We start from the raw sequence: 15,077 nt of genomic DNA, 5'->3' as shown, positions 1-15,077 counted from the left end.
ATCATCCTATGTCCACAAGTAATCCTACTGAATTATATCAAGGTACCACTCAATAGGAGTAAGTGTAGGTAAATCCGGAATGAGTGGTAGAAGGGTGCAGACACACAAGACAGATTGGTCTGTATTTAATCAATGGGTAGAAGCTGTGAAGTAGATCCCCAGAAAGAAAGGATTTTGTTTGTCTTTTTGTCACAGTAAGTGATTTAGTCTCAAGACTCTCTTACTATCCTTGTAACGAGGGTCAGTACTGGTGGTCAGAGCTTTCATTATCAGATATACCTCCTGACTATTGCTTCAAGAAAGAGACTACCTGGTCACACAGAGACTAACTTCTTATCATTTTCCCATGATGTTAACTTTAACTTTTGTCAGTATTTTTGTGGCCTTGGGATCATCATGTTCTGCCTCTGGAAGGGACACGACAGATAACACAAGCACATATTACAGAGCTCACCAATCTCTGTGTGACTTCCTGATCAGAAGGGAATAGGTATCGTAAGAGAATATCAATCTAGTTTGAAGCCTGTATCTCCTGAGACTCCCTGCCTGCTACCGCTTTCCAAGATGAGATGGAAGCTGCATCCTGACATACAGGTGCAAGGACAATGCTGCTTACACTCTTTGCTCCACCTTGCCACTTCATCAGGCTGAATTAGCACTGACTTTCCCCACCGTAATCCTACCCAAAGTGACCACCTTCTCTCATCTCTTCCTCCCTTGTCACTGGACTCAGAAAAAAAATATTTTATGAGGCCTCATTCTCCTCACTGTCTATAGGCTAATGTGGATAACCTGTCACGAACATGACACCCAGCAGAGCTGTTCATTAGGATGCTTATGGGCAGGTGATGTAGGAGATACCTATGCAGTGTTGTCCCACCGTCTTGATTGCAGGCCTGTTTTATTGTTTCTGTTTAGGACAAAGCAATGTATCCTCCCTGATTTCCTGTCCTCTCTCTCCCCATCCATTCAGCTCATCAGCACGTGCATTAGAAGTAAATCTATTAATGCTCTGCTCTTGTGACATTTTAAGTCATGCTGCTCATGCTCACCTAGCCATCCCCCAGGAGGAGGGTTTACTGTGTGTGAGTGATAGCTGCCGTGTTTGCCAGTGTCACTGGATTCATTCACCTACCTCCTGAAGATAAACAAGGTAGCTCACATCACAACCTGAGAGGTCTCAGAATCAGAGACAGATTCCAAAGCTCTATGGTTTTTCACGGGACAGCTCTGCTGGGGCTGGAGTGTTCACATTACATCTGTGTATTTTTAAGTACCCAGAATCACTATCAGTGAATGGTCAGTCTTAAGACTTCTGGCTTCATTTACTTTTTTCAATAAAGCACTTCATATGCAACAGTAACAGAGCTTTACTGCATTTATCTAATTCCTTCTAAGGCAAATAGCCACAGTGTTCATCTCTCTTCATTGCTAAATAGAATCCAGGGACCTTACAGATGCCTGAAAGGCATTTTCCCATTTAAATAATTCAACACAGATCTCGTGCATGTGGTGTTTAGATGGCTCACAGAAGGGAAGTCTTCTGTTTCTTATCTGTAGGACTTTTCATGCTTTTTCAAAACATGTATCATAGATTTCTTCTGAAATCACTGCTATGGGCCAAAATGAGAAGGTGCAGTTGGTTTGCTCAGGGAACAAGAGAACAAATGCTGATCTGTTGTTTGTCTCACATGCTGTCTGGATTTCAGACCTATATGAGATGAAGTGGGAGTTTGCAGAACTGTTTCTCATGGTGCTGATAGCCATGCTGACACAAGCTGTCGTCAGAGCTGACCTTTCCAGGTGGCAGCTTCGAGCACTGCCTATGAACCATGGAGACCATATGCTTTTTACTCACTCAGATGTTTTTTTCCTAGCGTCACGCTTAAGTTCACCAGAGAAAGTCATTGCAGGGTTAGCTGATCTGCATCCACCTTTTCAGGTCTGGCAAACAGATGTCCATCTGCAAAGCCTTTCAATTATCAGTTTATGTATCAAGCTTAAGTGACAATTCATGTATAAAGCTTGCTGACTTATTTTCAGAGCAGTACATTGCCCAATTCACTACCTGGCAATCCTTGCTAGACTTTTAATTTCTTTATACCTTTCAGTCCTGTTCTTTTTTTGTCTGTTTTTTCATTTCTCCTGCCTAGATCCTGTGATTCTGCAGTTCTTTAAGGATATTTTTCCCATGCTATTGGTTCCTTTAGCAGCTTTTAAATGAGAAATTTGTGATTTATTTTTTTAAAATAAACTTTTAGAGTTCTCGTCTCTCACCAAAACATAAGCAACCTCCTAGTGGAAGGTCAAATATGACAACAATGTTCAGTGGCACACAAAGTATGAAATTACTGAAATTAAACAAAATAAAATGGAACCGCTCCATAAGAAATGCATGTTTCAAAACACACTAGACCATTGCTAAACACTAATTAGACAGCAAAGAAGAAGGAACCTTATACCTTCCTTCAAATGGAAATAATTCCTTTTTGGTGACAAAATTACATTTTTTTCTTAATGTTATGATTTTGTTTTTAGTAGAAATAGAAGCAACAGTAAACATCTATCAAAAACAGTTTAATTAAAATGTTAAATACCCTCCCATAGAGAAATCTTCTTTCCCAGCAATAAAACCTCACTACAGAGTTAATTATTAAAAGTAATGTATTTGCTTCTCTATGTCTGTATATAAGAGATTAACATATTAATGGGAATGTAATTATGTTATAAAACTCCTTTTTATTTGCACTGGGTTTCAAGATGCAAAATTTCAATGTCATCTGATATTTTTCTTCCTTTATAACCTCAAGCGTACAGGGCACATCTTTTATGATTATGATTATCATGGTAAAATAGGAGTTTTGAATGTCACAAAAAGAAAATTTTCCTTTTCCTTCAGTTTCTCTAAAGGTGTTGAGTTCATCTTTTTGAATGTTTACAATGTATTTTCTTGTCAGTCTAGTTCCATAAATATTTGTTTACTGGCAAACCAGCTGAGAACATGAAGCTTTTTCCTTTATAATTAGCAGGTGTAAAGCTTATTCCTCTCTTTACCCATAAAATCTACCAGAGGGTGTGCTACGAGTTTTGTGGTTTCAGTTAACACCACCCAAAACATGTGTCCACAGCACCGAAACCAACGCACACAAGCCTTAGCACTCATGTCACAGCCACACAAAAACTGGTTCATGTTGATGTAATGTCCTAGTACTTAATAATGAAATATCCCTGTAACACAGTGTGAAGGTTAGTGCGCAGCTTTCACTGCTGCTACATCCCTTCCACTGGTGAGGCAGGAGAGTCAATGAGCTGTCATCTCTGATCAGCCCAGCCGTGCAGGGAAGATATCCACGTCACCAAGACATTCAGACTTGGGTGGGCAAAACGGTTTTGGACTGTGGTCTCATGCAAAAACCGGAGATCACTGACCAGCAAACAAGTGGTGCATTGTCTCTGTAGAGGAGCTGCTGGTTACCTGATGTAATGAACTACTAGTTTGCAGGCAAAAAATTGATAATTAGAGGCATGTTTTCTGTGTGCAGAAGGACTCGACCCCAGTTGCTGCTGAGTTCTGGGTTCAGATGGATCAGTGAGCTGGATTGTCTCCAACAAACTTAAATTATTTTGTTTCCAAGAGAGGAAGAGGTTCCCATTTCTGCATGTTGTACAGAATCTACAGGAGTCTAGTGGAATCTCTTGACCAGAGGCCTTTGGAAATGACAACCAGAGGTCTGCTCACGTGCTAGCCAGCAGCTCCAACTATCCTAAGCTGCAGTTCCAAGGTATTGACCACATCCACAAGTTGTCCCTGTCTCTGGATGGTATTTTGTGGGAAGAGTCTTGACATTCACACTTTCCAGAACATCTTACTCATGTTTTATTAGATTTCTGGTGTCTGGGGGAAGACAACAGTACTACTGATAAATTATTTGATAGTTATGACAGTTATTTTTCCATTAAAAACATCATATTTTCAACAATCAACTGTTGAGCTAACAGCATCTCCACTCAGAAAAAACAGATGTGAAATTTCAAAAGGAATTTTTAGGCTTCAGTAGTAATGTAAAAGCACAGGTAACTCTAACATATGTCTGAATATTTTGGAGGAGAGATTCTTCTTCACTCTTAAAGAAATTTTAGGTGCAGTCTCTTCTAACAAAGTCCTAGTGTCTTTCTCCTTCCCTTCTTGTTCATTGCCCTCTATAAATTATTCCACATTTTTCTCTAGATCTGCAATAATGTTTTCTTCCATAAAAGTCTTTTCTCTTGTTGTATATCCTTCTTTTCTTGCCTGGCAAAACCCTTAGGGTGTACTATTCCTGCAAATATAGAAGAATTGAACAAGAACAATGTATTCTTCTTCAGTGAAAGGAACTTGTTACTCTGTTCTGTGAAGGTGAATTTTCTTTTTTCTTGCTCTAAGAAAATTTTCAGAGCCTCAGTGCTTCAGCTGGACAGGGTCAAATCCATTGGAACAAAATACAGGAAGCCATCACTTCTGCGTAAAACATTTCTCACCTCTACCCATCCCACTCGTCCTTCCAGTCTGGGTTTAATCCACTCATCCCATTCATTCTGAAATGATTTCAGAACTTTCCTGAAATTTCAGTAGTTACTTTCCTCCATGATCTTGCATTACTTTCCATTTCAGAAGGAGATGTCTCTCATCTGTTTAAAACCCTTTCTTAAGAAAACTCAATTTTTTTTTTCTCTTCTGGTTGCCGCAGGGTAGCTCATCCACCTCCCTCCAGATGAATTGATTTCCCAATGAAGAAAGAGCATGATGGATGAATTCAACTGTAGGAGGAGCCAAGGAGCCACTTGCATGCCACACAAGTGGGTCTGCATCCCTGGAGGGGGGCAATACTCAATCAACAGGATTGAGTGATGCATATAAGGCTACAGTCCTTGTCACAGTAAACCTGAGCTTTCTGGGCAAACACATATTTTAAACACAGATGTTCATAAGTTGTGGGAAATCCTGTCAAAGGGTCCAAATTTGATTTCAAATAGAATGAGAACAGTAGTTTAAATACTTAGAGGAAGCGGATCAGAGGGGTGAGCAAGTAGGTGCATAACACAGTGGTACATCACATGGAACAAGCCATGAATTTGGGCAAAAGGCAAGCAGGAGGAAATCACAAGAAGCATATGCACCCTCTCAGTCAAAACTTAATCTCAGTCAATAGGAAAAACAGTTCTTCTGATGCAAGACAGCTTTGGAGCCAGTCCAAGGCCCCTCAAATGTGAGTTTAGCAGGGCAAAGAAAAGATGGAAAATAGAAGACAGACTAGTGTGAAGGGATTAAAATGAAACAGGATGTGCAGTGCAAACATTCTCTCTGGGCCCCTCCCTATCCCACAGTGGGAGAGAAACCGCAGAGGCAAACACTGAGTTTCTGGTCTGTCCCACAGTACAGATCTTGTTTTGTAACTTTATCTTCAAGGAAAACAGTTGGTCTAAGCACTCTGCTGGGTGCCATAACATCTCTTTTCCCACCTCAGAAGCAGGACCACTGAAGTGTCCCACCAGAGCACTGGTAGACAAGGGCTGCAGCACTCAGCCTTCTCCAAATGACCATCACTTCTCATATTTGGCCGCTCTTGTATTGTAGAGTATGCAAATGGCTGGGCACATCTCTCATCATAGAGGGATCCTGGATCCTGCTCTTTGTCTGCAGTTCTTTCAGGCTTTGCTTGCCCTACCTGAGAAATTCCCTGGTATTGATAATTTACTTCAGTGGGGAAGTTTGTGGGTGACAGAGATGCTGGACAAGAGAGGTCCACTATAGTTGGCTTCATTTCCAACACTGCGTTGCCCAAACTCTTCAACAACATTAGTGGTGTCCAAAGTAAACTTAATCACTGGAGCACAGTCTTTTTTTTTGGTTGAATTTGCCTCAGATGGAAATCCATGAAGAGTGGAGAGAGTAAAGCTAGAAGGTCATAGGGAGGATGGAGAAAGTCATGCAACTCTGAACTAAATTTAAATATCAGGTAGCTTTGGTGTCATGCCAAAGCAGTCCATTAGACCTGTCAGTCAGAAACACACATGAATTTTTAGGGGAAAGAGGGAGCCATTGGCAGTTCAAAAGAAGTCTTGCATTTCAAAATGAACTCTCTTCAGGAAAATGATTGCTCTAAGATCCTCCTTGGGTGCAATAACTTCCCATTTCTCTCCCCTAAAACTAGTCATATTAATAGAACTCATCATGTAATTGACCATCCAACCTTCCTCACTGAATAATCATTTCTTTAATCTGCTTTATTATTGTAATGGGGTGGGATATTGAAAGCATTTTTAAACTATGTATGTGTACATACAGCCTTCCCAGAGTTACACATATTTCTACTATGTGTTTTTAAAAAGCTTCCTGCTATGTGGGCAGGTACTCTACTTATTTTTATTTTTTACTTTATTTCAGTGTGGTACAATCACACTTCTCTCATGGCGCCTCCTTTGAACTACCCAAATCTCTTTACAGCTTTTGTCTGGGCACCAAAGACTCCTTGGTCCTTGAATCTATGTCAAATTATAGCTACCTGTTAGACCTTAAGGGTATGCTCTCTGAGGGAAGAAACCAGGCTCCTTCAAGATGCAGGGCTCACCAGCCACATCTGCTCCCTCTGTCTTTCATGAGGAGTTTGGAGAACAGCATCAGATGGTGCCTTTGAGGGCCAGGTACAATCCCTATCTAGGTTCACTTTCTTTCTCCCTCCAACTTCAAAGGATGAATCACCCACCCTTCAAATGCCTTTCCACAAATTGTCCTGGGGAGCATAGGGGGTGGCATGTCAGAAGTTTCCCCTTCTGCTCCAAAAGACTTGTTTCTCTTCCCTTTGATGCTACAGTCAAAAATATATCATTCTGCATGGGCAAAAGTTCTTCTGGTGGCAAACAAAGTAATGTCAATAAATACTTGAGAGGTCCTATGGTGAACAATTAGTATTCCAAACATGAAATTAATTTGTCCTGTGAATATAGGAACATTGTAATTTGGTTCACTTTTATTTTATTGTCAGATACAATTCATTTTCTACATGATTTTATGGTTGGATAGGATTCATTAGAAATTTTCCCTAAACCACCTCTATTAAATGAAAGAGTGGGGGTAAGATCTCTTCTATTCTTTTCACTGCAAATGTTGTGCTGGCTTTTCTCCTGCAAATGAGCCTTAACTCTAATCTATCCACACACAGTGCTTGGTTCTGTAGATTTAGACTTTTTTTTATGAAGTTTCATTTTAATTTTCACTGCCGAAGAAGATATTTCTCGAAAGATATTCAAATAAATACTAAAAAAAAAAAAAAAAAAAAAAGAAGAAGAAAAAGACTAGCCAAGGCTGCTCAACTGTGGGGTGAATAGACAGTCTCTCTTCTTTTATGTCAGATTTTCAAAACTTCCTTGAAGCCAGTTTTAATCAATTCTCTGCATTGTCCCTGTCTAAAATATAGGGTAGTCCTTGAAAAGAAAATGTGTGGAGACTTCTTTTATTTTGGAGGAGCTACATAAGCAAGAAACGACTGACAGTCAGACACCCCTCAAACACTCAGCCATGACTTTACTGAGCCAGTTTCCTCCATATTGAGACAGACAGTAAGAGCACATCACTCTTCTACAGGAAGGACAAGAAGCCCTGTGGAAGACATCTTCCAGCCCCCTGTGCAGGCAAGGTGTCTTAGCAATATCTTTATCATTAACCCTTCTTCAGCTACTATTTTCTGCAAGGACAAAGGTCATCCCTCCAATTTGTGTGTTCCTTAATTCACTTTCATGCACTGTTTTAATTTTTGTGGGCTTGTTTGTTTGCTTGCTTGCTTTCTTTAACTATCAAAAAAGTCTCCTGTTAATAATATACTAGTAATTTACTCTCCAATCTCTTACCAGAAAAGGGAGAAAACATTTTATGCACACAAGACCTGGCGCCCAAAAAATAAATATATAAATGAAAAGTGACTGCATCAACCATTTCTGAAAGTCAATGTGCCTTAAAGACATTTGCAATTCCTTATTGTGCTCTGCCTGAGCCAGGCAGCCTGAAGTGTACCCCTGGCAGGGGCTCGCTGCTCAACCTGCACTCACAAAACTAAGGTTTGAGGGGCCATAGCAGGCAGGTACCTGTTCAGAAGTGGGGACAAGGACCCTTGCAGCAGAGGCAGGGATGGCTGTGGAGTGGCTGCTGCAGAGGGGTATGCCCTGAGGGGTCTGGCTGAGCAGAGGCAGGTACTGGGCATTCCTGTTAAACAAGGAATCATGAACCTGTAGTTAAAGCAAAATGAGCTTTGAGCTCTGTGATGCAAGTCCTCTGTGACTTTGAGAAAGTCATGTCAGCCAGCAACCATAAATATTTATAGATGTCTCAGATGTATCAGGAGACCTAATGAATTGCAGCCAGGGGTGGGAGCGGTGGTGAAGGAAGCTGCAAGCTGCTTACCTCGGGGTTGTGTATTGGGATTTCCAGGTGACAAAGTAGGGCAGGATCGGGGTATGGCCATCTTGGCTCCCACTGCAGCTGCCCAGCTCACTTCAAAGTCAGTGTCAGGTAGACGTCAAAATGCTTTGAGAGATCTGGGCTTAGTCTGCCTTCCTTTTGAGTCCCACACAATGGCAACAGGATTTGTCTATGTGTCAAAGCAGAGCTGACCTTCCTGGTCAGTCAGACTGTGACATGGCTGATGACATGGAAACAGCCAGCACCAGCGTCACATGAGACTTATTGGGAAGGTCTGTGATCAGCCTGAAATCCCTGAATCTAATATTTATGCTGGATTGGATTTTTAGCACATAAGGAGGAAAAAGAAAAAAAAAAATATTGCTGTACATGTCTGTCCATGAATTGCTTATTTTGCATTTTGTGTATTTGTGTCCCAAGAAACAAGAGTAGTGCATATTGCCAGCTAAGCTTCTTTTCTTCACTAACTTGTTGAACTTCAGTGTCTTCCTCCAAAATAAATGTTTCCTTATTTACAATCAAACCTATAGAAAAAAGCTGTAACTGACAAGTGAAATGTTATTCTGCCTCACTTAGAGACTTCCTATTCCAGAAAAAGTGAATTATTTCAGTTACAGGTCACACGATAAGTAGCAAAACAAAAGAGGATGAGTTCTCATTTTTCAGGAGAAGGCAAAAAGGACATTAATGCTGAGCATCCAAATGAATCTTCATCTTTTCCACAGCCAAATGTTGGCACATTTCGTTCCTTTGCCCACTGTCGAAATTTGTTGCATACTTGACACAGTCTGTAATTAGTGATTATCAACCCCACAGACAAGGAACTGCTCTTTTGGCCAACATCATAGGGCTTGAAATAGAAATCCTGATAATTAAATGGCATAAACTTATCCTAGGAGGTGGGGAGTTATTCACTGAAAAAAAGATAAACAATAAATAAGTAAAAATAGGTATTGCTAGGGTTTCTCTTGTTTTATTTTTTGTGCTTTTTCTGAACCTGAACAGTTTTCACGGCATTTTCTGACAGACAAAGGACCCCTTAGTCCTCATAGATGTATTTTATTGGACTGCCTCATTCAGATACTGTCATGTTATGACTTCAAATGTATTTGAAGAGGATAAGGAAATTAAAAGCTCACAGGTGTTCTCCTAGATTTTTTTTTTTTTTTCAACAGTATGTTCATTCAGTTGGCCTTACTTTTGGAAAACTCAGCCAGTTATCACTGGTCAGTGGACCAAATCTATGCTACACAGAACCATAGCATGACTATGAAATGACTGTATGGTGTGACTAGAAAAGACAGCAGAGTATTGAGACATCCTCTAGCTCTTCCCCATATATAAGGGAAGGCCTCATCTGAATCTGTGCTGGTGGAAACTTTTTGTAATAACCTTTTTACTCTATAATGGCACATTTATAGCTACTGCAATCTGAAAGCTCATCTGCTCACTGCTATTAATAGCTAACACTGTGGTGTTAATTCTATCACTGGCAGCAGTTGCAAAAAAACCCCAAAACCTGTGGTGCCTATAGAAATGTGCAGTCTTATTGAGCCAAAAAACTCAGAAATGTATAAAATTTTATTTATGGGGAGGTACGGTTACAGGTCCCAAGTATATTGGATGGGGCCATAAGTCTGACTTCAACACTGGTAATTTGTCCTTTGGACAAAATCCTGAAGTATACCAAGTGAGCAGTATTTCAGCCTGAATGACGACTGCCTTCCTTTTCACCTAAGGCAATCTAATTTTATAGTCTTTATAAAGGAAAATGGCATTGTTATTTCTTCAGTCCATCTGCAATACTTAGCTCACTTCTTTCTTTCTCTCTTTTAACAAACTATTTTGACAGCAACTTGTAAGAAAAGAGTGTGATATTAGGATACTGAAGTTGCTGCATAGCAAAAAGTACAATGGGAGTATAATGGCCTAAAAAATTGCTAGAGAGAGGAAAACCAAAGGAAGCTGCTGCTGTTGGATACTGATGGGAAATACCTGTCCTGGTGCTGGTTGCCAGTTGTTTTATGGAGCTTCAGTGTATGGATGAGAGGCAGGGAGAAAGACTTTTCTTGAACATCTGAAGAAAATATTTAAAGAAATACATCAAATGCAGCAAGGCATGAGCTCAGTGATGCACCAAGGTGTTATTTCAGGGATTTGGGGCATTCTTTCGAAGTGCATTGGTGATTTTTAGAAAGATTAAGGAGTTTTCTGTGCTTTCAGCCATACATAGAAGACGGCTTTGTTTAATTTTATGCTTGAATTTTAGTATACCTGTATGTATTTTGACATTTGAATGCTTTGATTTTATTACCATACAGGAGAAAGTGCACTGGAAGAGGCCATTTCTGTGAGCCATTTAATAAATCAGCCCAGTAAAGGTGGACATTTTAATGACCTATTCAAGATGCTGAGCCATGAACTTAAACACATTTGCTGTGTCTCATTATGCATAAAACAAACACACCAAGTTAAACACCTTGAGTGGTAAATATATATACATTCCTATATAATTAACTAACAGTATGAAAATACAAAGCTCTTGCAAATCTCTGGAAAACGAAGGAGGTAGAGCATCAAGGCAAGTCTTGTGTTGGGAAGGTCATGGATTTGCAGAGGACTGCATATTGGGAACAAGGCAGGACTGCCTGTGGGAGAAGAGGGCTCACTGCTCGAGGTGTTTCACCAGGTAGGTACAAGCAATGGTAGGAAACTTCATAGGGTCAGTAGAAGCTGCAAAGCAGCTGGTTTTCCCTGGATTTTAGTATTCCTTTACAGTGGTCAGGCAACCGTGTTTGCACCTCCTACTCTTTCATGGAGCAGGGAGCATTTGAAATATGTGACAGAAATGTATAATTATCCCCAGCTGCACTACCTAAAGAAGGACATCAAATTAGATTTTCTGTTAGAGACAAAAGCCTGCATTGTCTCCCAGAATCTCTTTCATGTTGCAATGAACACAACAGTGCATTAGATTGGAACTTACTTCCAAAGCTCACAAAACACTCTGCTCAATGAGTCATTTTTAACAGATATTACAGAGTCTAACTCATTTAATAGTTTTCTGCAGCATTTCAATAAAGGAAATATCCACAGGTATAAATATATAAGTGAGCCTCTGTATTTTCTCCTGCTGCATGTTTGTCCCTGTTTTGTTTTGGCTGATGCTGTGACTCCTTTTTCTTTTACTCCTTATTCATGTAGCAATTGTGGTAAATAGAATAACTGGAATTTTATCCTAACATATATAAAGATTGAATCATTCCTGTCTCCACCTATCTTTTTCTTTGCAGATCAGTAGTTAGAGTAAAATTGATTAGGATCTAGATGTTCAACTCAGTGTAAAATACAGTAATATAGTTTTTTTTGTTCTGAAAAATATCTTAAGTTTTGGAAGAATATTTAATAAAAGGTTCTTTTCTGACCTTCCCAAAATGATAAAACACAGGCATATTTCAGCTTATGAATTATATTTTAAATACTAATTTTGAGGGAAAACCCAGAAATATTCCATTATTGTCATTACCAACACTGTCATCACCCACCACTGAAATGCTTCATGTAACATTTTTAAAAATGTTCCAACAAAGAACATAAATTTTTAGTATGAAAAAAAATACATAGTGATTGACTTCAGTAAACTTTAAAATAATTCTGCAAATTAAGAACCAAATCTGGGGTGGGTCCACATATTTGAGATTAGCTCAGTTGATTAGAGTGTGGAGTTAATAATGCCAAGGTTGTAGGTTCAATCCCAGTATGGTCTTAAGAGTTGCACTTGATGAATTTTTTGGGTGCCTTTCAACTCAGAATATTCTGTGATCTGGAAGGTTTGGAGCTTTTCTTCTCTTTTTTTTTTCATGACAACTGTAAAAGAAAGATGTTGCAAAGTCATCCTCTCAACCAGGAATAAATCAACACGAGCCTATGGAAAAGTTGTTTATGTCAAAATCCGGACAATGGTAATTTTTATTCTGAGTGACAGGCTACTATGTTGCAGCTACTTCTAGTGTGAAGGACTTCAGGGTGCTCCAGGTTTATCAATTAGCCTTTTCCTCGCATTTATGCCTTAGGAACTAGGTGAAATCACATCTCAGATTAACAATGAATGTACAGTAGCTGGATTTACCAGCACTGGGTTGTTTTATAAGAGAGATTGTAGTTTCATGGTTTAAAAATTCTAATGACTTAGCTGAAGAATTTTCAAAAGATTAATCTTAAAACTATTTATTTGTGCTTACAGAAGACTTAAGTAAAGAAGTAACTTTTATACATCTGTTTGGCTGATAATCCATGTTGTATATTCAGGGCAAACAATGTCATTCTTACTGAAGAGTTGCATATAAATGCAGGTAGTAAGAACTATGCTTTTAATATTTGGAAAGGTTCTGAAATAAATGAAATGGAAAGATAAGGTAAAATTTAGGTGTCTTTTGAGGACTGGACAACAAGGGTTCTTGAAAGCATGTGGGGGGTGAAGTGCTCTGGTAGAAGAGAGAGCACAGTGAATCACAGCAGCTTATGCCTGTTGCCCTGAACCAGGCAGCTGCAAGACAGACAAATGTGAAGAATGACACTTTTTCATGTGCTCAGACAGCAAACAAACAAGTCATCTATCATCCTAGCCCTCAACTCCTGAGCCCTCACCCTTCTTTTGGGCATCTGACCCAACAGAGATGTCTCCTCATCCCTGGCAGCCCAGCCAGCATCCTTGCCTCTCCCTCTTCCCACCTCAGCTCCATGGCAGTGCCTAGAGGACACGGACACACACACAGACTCCATCACTCCTCTGATCCCTTATCGTTTTTCCATGGGTCAGCAGTAATGTCCCTGCAAAATATGAAAGCAGTGCAATGATTTCATAATGGCTGTTGATAAAAACTAATGAACCATTGCAGGTACTCAGCAACAATAGGCATGGGATATCAATGAGCTGTTTAATGCAATTGAATTGCTAGACACTTAAAACGCATCCTTTTGCATTCCGGCCCACACTCAGCCTGCCTAAACTAATTTCAGTACCTACAGTTGTTCTGCAGCCAGACAGCATGTGAATGTTTTTGTATATTACCCCCATGTTTGTTTTTGATCAGTTTACATGGTAAAGAAAACCAAGACAGGATGTTTTGAGTCTGTTTACCCAGCTTTCATCTACTGCCAATAGTACACTGAACTGATTGAAATTTGAACAAAGAGATTAAGCAAAGAAAGCAGGGTGGCATATGTTTGTTTTGTGATTTTTCCTTTCCTAGCATATTTGAGATGATTTCTCACCCCCTTCCCACAAACAACACCATGGAGAGTGAAGAAGAGCCCTGGGCTTGGGATGCAGGGCCTGTGCCTTAGGGTGGAAAGAAGCAGTTTTGTGGAAGACCAGGGCAAATCAGGGACATCAAGGACAAAACAGACAGGAGCATCTCAAAGGATCAGCATGAGCATTGGGGATATTTATTATCCATTGCTAGTCCAAGGGTGTTGGTTTTTGCATCTATCATTATGGTATTGAAGTGACCTCTATGGAAAATTAACAGCAATGGCAAAACTACAAAGAGATTAACTGCAGACTCTAGGTCTCCCTTTTTAGGACCCAAGTACAGTTTAGGGTTGGGTTTGCTGTTAGATGGAAGGAGTCAAGTAGTTTTTGAGACTGGAAATAATATTTTATTGGTGCAAAAAGAAATTACATACAGAACTTCCTATTTAATTTTTTTTTTTTGAAAATTGCTTTAGACAAGAAACATTTTGAAAACAAATATATATTTTATTTCAAAATATTTCCAACAAATATCAACATCAAAGAGTTTTGAAAATATCACTCAATTTTCATTCTTCCTAGTGAAGACAGTAAAAGAAATTGTTGAAGTTATATTCTCTCCTTCCTTAATTTAATTGAAACCTTTCATTATTCTTATTTTTTTCCTGTACAAATGAAAAATAGATAATCTGAGAGGACAGTTTGCAAATTAGATTTATTTCCAGAGGCCCATGTGATCTTCAGAGGGCAGTTTGAACAAAGTCACTGCACCCGAATCTGTGTCTGGTTCTGGACCTGTGAATTGGACCTAGCACTGTTTTCCTCAGGGAGGTGGCTGGGAGATGAAGAAGAGCATGTGTCATGCTTCCAGGACACAAAATGCTACGCTGTCATTTTTAATACACATCTTTCAAATAATCTCTTTTTTTAATTATTTTTTTCCCCTCTAACTCCCTAACTCCGTTTGGTGGTGATCAGTCTGGGGAGAATGGTGTAATGGCATGGAGAGAGATTGCTGTACTCTGATGGAACTCTGCTTTTTCAGGATGTATCACTATGGCTCACAAGCTCCATCTGCTAGCTAGGGTTTTCCTTCCACTGAGGGTCCTTATCCAAGGCACAGGCAGCTGAGGAGACCTGGACCTTCTTCACTGCCAGTCTCATGATAGCTCCCAAAGCCTTGCCTGGCAAGAGATCTGTTATATGCTGTGTAGCTCTGGGACACATTCCTGGTCTGGGCTCTTATTCCATGTTTGTCACTATTTTGCAAACTGCCCCTATCCCTCTTAAGCCTCTGTCATCATGAGATTAGGTCTTTGGATGCCTATTTCGCCATGAGCAATTTATCTCCCTCAGCTCCATCTTCTGCTA

The sequence above is a fragment of the Myiozetetes cayanensis genome, unplaced genomic scaffold, assembly GCF_022539395.1.
Source record: "Myiozetetes cayanensis isolate MyiCay16 unplaced genomic scaffold, myiCay2020 scf2-11, whole genome shotgun sequence".
NCBI lineage: Eukaryota > Metazoa > Chordata > Aves > Passeriformes > Tyrannidae > Myiozetetes > Myiozetetes cayanensis.
Note: the sequence above shows the minus strand (reverse complement) of the source record.